Genomic DNA, 8,464 nt, shown 5'->3' on the forward strand with positions numbered 1-8,464 from the left:
ACCCAAATCAGCCATAAGGCATCTGAGCCATACACACCCAACTATAGCTATGAAGACTGCCCTGTACTCAGCCTCACAACTCGAAGTGGCCATAGTAGGTTGCTTTTTTCTCAACCATGATATACATGAACTGTCAAGCCTGAAACAAAAACCACTTATGGACACTCGCGTGTCAAAATAACCAGCCCAGTATGAGTCCAAAAAAGCATGTAAGTATGGCGGCAATGATCCCCCCTTGGGATAAAACAAGCCAAGATGTAAAGTTCCACTAAGGTAGTGGAAAATCCTCTTGACAGCGTGCCAATTCTTAGACCCTGGGCTATGCATAAATCTACTGACCTATGAGACTGCAAACTGAATATCTGGCCTCGTGTTGCATACATAAATGAGGCAGCCAACAGCAGTTTGGTAAAGAGTGACATTAGCAGGATCGCCAGCATCATGTAGACTCAACTTCAAACCTGTTTCCATGGGAGTGGCAATAGGTTTGCAATCCTCAAGTCCAAACTTACATAGCAATGTCTCTATGTAACTTTTCTGACACAAGGAAATACCACCATCACACTGCTTAAACTGTATACCCAAGTAATGATGCAACAGTCCCAAATATTTCATCTTGAAAGTAGCATTCAAATCAGCCTTAAATTCAGCAATATGTCTCTCATTTGGCCCAGTGATCAGCAAATCATCGACATAAAGAACCACAATGAGAAGTACATCACCCTCACGCTTTACATACAATGTGCTTTCTGCTGGACTGTTACGAAAGCCTTGTTTGACCAAATGAGTGTCAGCTTTCTCATACCAAGCATGAGGAGATTGCTTCAACCCATACAGAGCCTTCTTACATCTGCACACTCTGTCCTCTTATCCTTTTATGACAAAATCGCGAGGCTACGTTACATAAACTTCCTCAAATATATCACCATTCAAGAAAGCAGTAACAATTTCTGATTGATGTACATCCCAACCAAAATGATCTGCCAATGCACATAGAAAACGCACAGTAGTCATACAACAAGTGGGAGCAAAAGTCTCTTCATAATCAATGCCTTTTTGCTATGCATAACCCTTTGCAACAAGTCGAGCCTTATGGCGATCAATCTCACCATCCGGCTTGCGTTTCAACTTGTAAACCCACTTCGTACCAATGGCCTTTTTTCCAAGAGGAAAATCACATAAAGTCCATGTGTCATTTTCTATAAGTGCATCATATTTTGATTGCGTGGCAGCCATCCAATTTTTTGAATTTTGTGCTTCATCAAAGACAAAGGCTCCTGAACATCATGTAAGCTAGACACAGCCAAAGCATAACAATCTGATGCATAAGATGCATGGCGAGAGCCTGAACGAGTACGGCTAGACAAATGTGCATCCAATTTACTATCACGCAAAGTGTGCACCAGCCATTTTGGCATACCTCTAGCCTGCTCATTTTCAGCCCTTTCCTCATCAAGTACATCATGTACATCTGCATCAGTAATAGGTTGATCTATAACATTTTCAGAAACCCCCATAGGCTGTACATTTGCCTCATTGGAACTTACATTCGTATTTCCACCACTGAAAAGAGGCAACAAAGTGTCATAAATGTCCCGTGAGCTTACATTACTATCTCTAGTACATGACAACAAGGGCTGAACAAAATCTTCCACAAACACTACATCCCATGAAACCAGAATACGTATTGTTTACGGATGATACAACCTGTAACCTTTGCTTTCAGCACTATAACCAACAAAAATACATTTGACAGCCTTATCATCCAATTTTTTGCGCTGTGTTTGTGGCACCAAAGCATATGCCAAACAGCCAAAAACACACATGTGCTCAATAGAAGGCTTTCTATCATGCCATTCTTTATATGGAGTAATAGAGTGCAAGGCTTTTGTAGGACACCTGTTAAGTACATAAGTGGCACACATGATGGTCTCAAGCCAAAAAGAATGCGGCAAAGCTTGACTTTTGACCATACATCGTGCCATTTCCGTTACAGTGACCTGATTTTCCTCTCAGCAACACCATTTTTTTGAGGTGTATAAGGCACTGTACATTGGTGTTTTATCCCACGACTAGCCAGAAATGCATTAGATTCATGAGACATATACTCCCCCCCTCGATCGGAACGGAGGGTGCCCATAGTACATTTTGAGACATATTCAGCCATAGCCCGAAATTGTTTGAAGCACATAAAAACTTCGGACTTCGCTTTAAGCGGGAATACCCATGCATGCCTGGAGTAATCATCAATGAAAGTCACGAAGTACAAGTAATTGCCCAAGGACTGAGTTTGCATGGGCCCACAAACATCACTATGCACAAGCTGCAATATGCATGTGGCCCGAACTGAACCATCCTTTGGAAACTTAGAACGCTGCATCTTACCCAAAATACAGCCTTCACAAACATGTTTGATGGGTGCTTCAAGAGGCGGCAAAAAAGCAACCATATGAGATTTCTGCAAACTGGCAAAATTCAGATGACCAAAACGTGCATGCCAAAGTTTTGCATCTGAAATAGCCCTTGAATCTACAACAACAGCATTTGCAAAATTTTATCCACACTTGTCATACAAAGTGAGCTTATACAGCCCACTGCACAAAAGGCCAAATGCAACAATTTCATCACCAAAATTGAGATCATGAACTGTACATCTGTCATCCACAAATTTGATTACAAGTCCAAGTCTAGCAAGTGTGGATACAGACAAGAGATTCTTTCTTATCACAAGTACATAATGTGCATCAACAAGTGTGAAGGAACTGCCATTAGCAGTAGTGAGCACAATCTTTCCAACTCCCTGAACTGGATAAGAGGCATTGTTGGCACAAGTGAAAGAATTCCCATGAGGGACAGACTCGAGAGAGGTAAACAATTCACGATGTGAGGTAATGTGCTTTGTAGCACCATTGTCGAAATACCACTGAGTAGCGTTAAATGGTAACCTCGCATTTGCACTACATTTCTACTCAAATGTATATATTTTTTATCAAAGTTTTAACCTAGTGTTCATTCTCTCTTTCCCCAATAGCCTTTTTCCATACAAACACCTTACCCTTCTTAGATCTTTATGCATTTACATCATATTTCTCTCTTCATGCTAAATATAAATAGTAAACTTAATTCTACTCTCCTAGTTTTTTACTGTATATTCTTTTAACTAATTACCTTTACTAATTGAAATAGCTATCTACATCCCATAATTTGTAAATAAATAATTTATGGACACTTATCTTACCCATCTTCTCTCAAGGGTAGGGTTAACCTTGTAGCCCTTCCCTTCCCCACCACTATGTGACCCAAGTCTTGGATCATTTACTTGTGTTGGTCAACAAATCTTAAATATAATGTATATCCCCAATAAATCAAACTTTATTGGAGCCTACCTCATTTGTTTAAGGTGGATTCCCTTTTGAAAAAAGCATGCTACACCTTGGATGCATGCTAAAGGGCCCCCTACAAGGAGACTTGGTTCAAAAGGTGTTTTGGATGCATCTTGAACGCCTTAGCTCATGGGTATACTTGAGGAACACTCCAAAATCAGCTTAAACACTTTGAGAAGGTCAACTTTGCCTTTTACAACACCCAATTCTGAGTTACAGGCTGAAAGTTATGGTGAAAACAAGGTGCTGCGGACACTGTTACTGCAGGTCAAAGTTACAATCAGGTAAACCACAAAGGTGAAAAGTTTTCTTGACTTTGCCAACATTCTAAAATACCAATGGGGAGTTAAAAACCACTTGCATGTGGAGGGGCCGGCTCAAGATGCTTCCAGAGACACAACAAACAGGATGGGGACACTTTGCAGGAGCCACTGGAGGGACATCATGGTGGGGCCCACATACATTATCAACCCTTATGGAGCCTCCACGACCTAAAAGGCTATTTTTAATGAAAAAATAAGTCCCTTATTTTCATAATTGAAGGAATGGTCAAAAGGGAACCTAACTATGGTTAATTACCTATCCTAGTCAAATTTAACCTAACCCAAGGTCTTGTACAGCTATAAAAAGGCCCTTTGGCAAGCACAAAAATACACACACCTACTCCATTGCTGCAAATAAGATCCTCTAAGGTTAGGGAAGCCCTAATCTCTCTCTCCTCTTGTCTCCCTATCCATTTCCTAAGCTCGCTATCATAAGCGGCACCATAGAGAGAGCATCAATATGCTATTGCTACCATTCTCTTGCAAACATTTCCCTTACTATAATCATCCCTAAATAAGAATTGTAGATTCTATATGAGAGCAAGGATATCAAGTTCAGTGATCTATCTCCTGGTTTGATCAACAAATTGTTGCAATTGGGGTGTCGTCGTCACACTTTTGCTCTAAACGCATGTAAAATTGGTAAGCCTATCTTGACAGCTTCTCATATTTTGTGCTCATTGGGTTGCTTGTTTGTTTGAGAAAGTTTTTTGTGCACCATGGTGTCTATTTGCTTGGCTTCTCTCCTTATGTTGTGTGTAAGTAAGTCTTGGGGCTGCATAGATGGAGAAGAGCTCTCTATGCATGCCGCTTTATGTGTGTAAGTAGTCTCTTCTTTTGGGAAAGGAAAGGAGTTGTCAAGTATTTGTGCATTATGGTGTTTTGAGTTTTGAGGTTTTGTGCTTGCTTTTCTTAGAAGTATATGAGCACTAATATGGTGAAGGTCAATCTTTGCATGTGAGTTTGTGCAGTGTTCAAAGGGATTGCTTAAGGAGTGTGTGTTGAATGGTTGAAGGGCATTTTGTGTTGAAGCACATAAGGAAGGTGTGAGTGTGTGTGTGTGTGTGTGTGTGTGTGTGTGTGTGTGTGTTGTATATGGTTTGTTTTGGTTTCCTTCTTTCTCCATAAAGGAGGGTGGTGCCCCTAAGAAATATGCGTGTGTAAGGTCTCACGGAGTGGTTGTCTGGTGGGAGCTTTGAGTTGAGCCCCATCTCAAAAAATCCGCTCTCATAAAAGTGGTGCCCCCACGGAGGAACTTTCCTAATTGCCTTCTATTCTCCTCATGAACAATAGAGTTGCACCATATGCTTTTCATTTTTCACAACGCATCAGAATTAACATTTTTGTAGATCGCAATTTTTTTTACCAACAACGCATTGTTTTTATGTTTGGAGCAGAAAGACTTGGTGAAATCTTGGCATCTCCAAATCCCATCATTCTTCCATTCATTAATTATGATGATTCATTTGATGTCCATGTTTTTATTTTGTTTTAAGGTAGGGACAAGCGGCGCTTAGATAGCGATCCACTCAAAGGAAACTTTCTTCAAGAGAAAGAAAAAGGAGAACACATTGTCACATGAACCAACCTGGAGTTGCTTCTTCTTTTACACCCATAGCTCGTCAATCTGTGCACATCATAATTGCTACAAAATTTAGATTTCAAGCAACCATTAGGAGAACTTTTGGACCCACTCGCCTTAATGAAATTAATGCCTCAATCAACCCTTTTATTTTGCCTATGATAAATTATGAACTAACACTTGATGTATATATTTTCATTTTGATGTGATCACTCATCGTAGTCAAAACTTTGTGGTACACAAACCTCCTTGTATTGTAAAAATGTCAAGCACTTTTCCTACCTTTCATTCTAAAAATGGTGAGGATGCACAAGAATTTCTGGATAATTTGGAGATGGCACACCTCATCTCTGGGAGAGATCAAGAAGAGGTAAAGCTGCGTGCTCTTCCACTCGTTCTCAAAGGGGAGGCTAAGGCATGGTACGAGGCCTTGCAACTTCAAAAAAAAACCAATTGGGAGAGGCTACGTGCAATTTTTCTTGCCAAATTTGGGCAAGGAGATACTCCAGAGGGTCTTTGGAAGTGTCTACTTCAACATAAACAGGTATTCCTTGAAGACTATCCATCTTATGAGGCCGTTTTCCTTAACCTATGGGATAGATGGGAGGCTACCTTACAAAACCAAGGTGGTGCACCAAACTTTCTAAAGAAAGATAGGTTCATGGATGGCTTGTATCCAATTTTGAAGACCAAGGTAGAGTTAAAATTCCCATCAACATTTGAGGAAGCACGTGAGGTGGCCATGGTCAAATTCAAGAAGTTAAATTTTCAAGCACATAGAACAAGGGACCTAAATGAAGTCATTGAGAGGGATTCTTCACCAAGCATGGGAGCACAAGTTAGGGGCTCTCTTGCCCAAACTTCACAAATAGGGGAAGGATCACAACAAGAGATCTTGCAAAGATTAACTCAACAACTAGAGAGTCTCACCTTGAATCTTGTGCAGGGCCTACCCCAACAACGACAACCACGAGAAGGGAATCGCAATCAACGACGACAAGCACAAGAGTTGAGATGCTGGAATTGCAACAAAGTTGGTCATGGCATTTATAATTGCCCTCACCCTCGAAGGATTCCAAGGGACATATACCCTCCTAGACCCCCTCCGCTCATGGTGCAGCAAGAGCATGCTCAAGCCCCACAAATTCTTCGTCGACCACCACCACCTCCAGTGGCAAACATCCCTCCTGTCCCACCATTGGAGGAAGAGAGAGGAGTAAACGTCATAAAGATGGAAGAGGAGATAGAGGTGAGCCCTATACATTTTGATGTTATGCCAGCAAAAAAGCGCACAAGAGCACACAACAAGGATGAAGACACAAGGAATGAAGAGTCAGAACCTGCAAGGAAGGAGAGGAAGAAAAAGTCAAAGAAGGAGGAAGGAGGCAAGAAGCAGAGGTCAAGGCGAAGGGAGATCGCCATCAATGATTTTCCATTAGGAAAGAATATGGAACCCTACAACATCTTAGAAGATCTGCAAACTCAAAAGCCCAATATTTCTTGGCCTCAACTCCTACATCTATCACCCAAGGTGAGAAGGCACTGGTCCAAACTTGTAAGCACAAGACTCCCAAGAAAGAAAGAAAAAGTGACAATAAAGGCATTGACTTCAAAGCCACAACAAGATGTGGAACCTATTGTAGATGCTTATGTAAGGGGTAGGAAGGTATCCAATGTGTATGTTGATGGTGGAGCACAAATGTGTGTGATCACGGAAAGAGCCATGAATAGACTAGGGCTTGAAATCACTAAATCCTCTAATTGTCAAGCTAGGCTGGCCAACAATGCAAGTGTGAAGTGCCTAGGGATCATCGAGAATGTAAAAGTTTCTGTATGTAATATAGATGCACGTGTGGACATGTATGTTATGCCGGCCAAGGGGGAGGGCTATCCCATCATCCTAGGGAGGCCTTGGCTCATTGCTGTGAATGCAGATCAAAAATGGGGACGAGGACAATTGATTCTCAAAAAGGGGCAACATGTAGTATACGATTGGCATGAAGGAAAGCAACTCGACATCAACTATGAGACCACGGCTGATGAAGAAAGTGAAGAGAGTTTTGGCTCAAGCGACGAGGAAAGTTCAACCACTACATCCAATAGCGAAGAAGAATCATCTTTGGAGGTAATGGGAATCATCTTCAACACATCAAAAACTCCATCAATAGAGGTTGACCCAACAAAGGAGCAAACAAAGGATGACAAAAGTGACCACAAGCACTTTGAAGACTTTGAGAGGATGCTTGCAAAAGATCTTACCCCTGAGAAGAAGCGGTCCTACATCGATATGCTCAAGAGGTATCCCAATTTGTTTATCACTGATTACTCACAAATTAGAGGTGTGGATGTTATAGAGCATGGCATAGAATTAAAACCAGGTACTAAACCTGTGGCTCAAAAGCTAAGGCGCCTAGGAAAAATACAACAAGAGGCACTTTTGACAGAGGTTAACCGACTCCTCAAAGCTGGTTTCATTTACCCTATGTCTAACTCTGAGTGGGTGTCCCCAATTGTAGTAACCCCTAAGAAGAACGGAAAATGGAGGGTCTGTGTTGACTACAAACCGCTCAATGCTGCAACAAAGAGGGATCATTTTCCTCTTCCTTTCCAAGATGAAATCTTAAACGAAGTAGCCGGCTATGAATGTTACACAGTGTGTGATGGGTATTCAGGGTATTTTCAAATCAGAATAGCAGAAGAAGATCAGTTAAAAACCACTTTCATCACACCTTGGGGTTGCTTTGCCTATAGAGTGATGCCATTTGGGCTCACAAATGCTCCTAGTACCTTTATAAGGTTTACAAATCTTGTCTTTCAGCCCTTCTTTGGAAAGTCAATTAGGGTTTTTATGGATGACTTCTGTATCTATAGTAGCCAAAGACTTCATTCCCAAAAAGTTGAGGAGGGGCTTAGGAGGCTTCATCAATTTGGGGGACAGCTTAATCCTGAGAAGTGTCACATTGCAGAGTCACAAGTGGTATTGCTAGGTCATGTGGTTTCTTTGCAAGGAATTCAAGTGGATCCATCAAAAGTAAATGCTCTCTTGTCACTACAACCACCAACGACAACCAAGGAGCTCATGACTTTCAACCACAAAGTAAGGTACATGTCTCGTTTCATTCACCTTCTAGCGGAAGCTATTGCACCTTTGCACAAGCTAGCAAACAAACCCACAT

This window comes from Adiantum capillus-veneris, chromosome 3 (assembly GCF_014529385.1).
Source record: "Adiantum capillus-veneris isolate H3 chromosome 3, ASM1452938v2, whole genome shotgun sequence".
NCBI lineage: Eukaryota > Viridiplantae > Streptophyta > Polypodiopsida > Polypodiales > Pteridaceae > Adiantum > Adiantum capillus-veneris.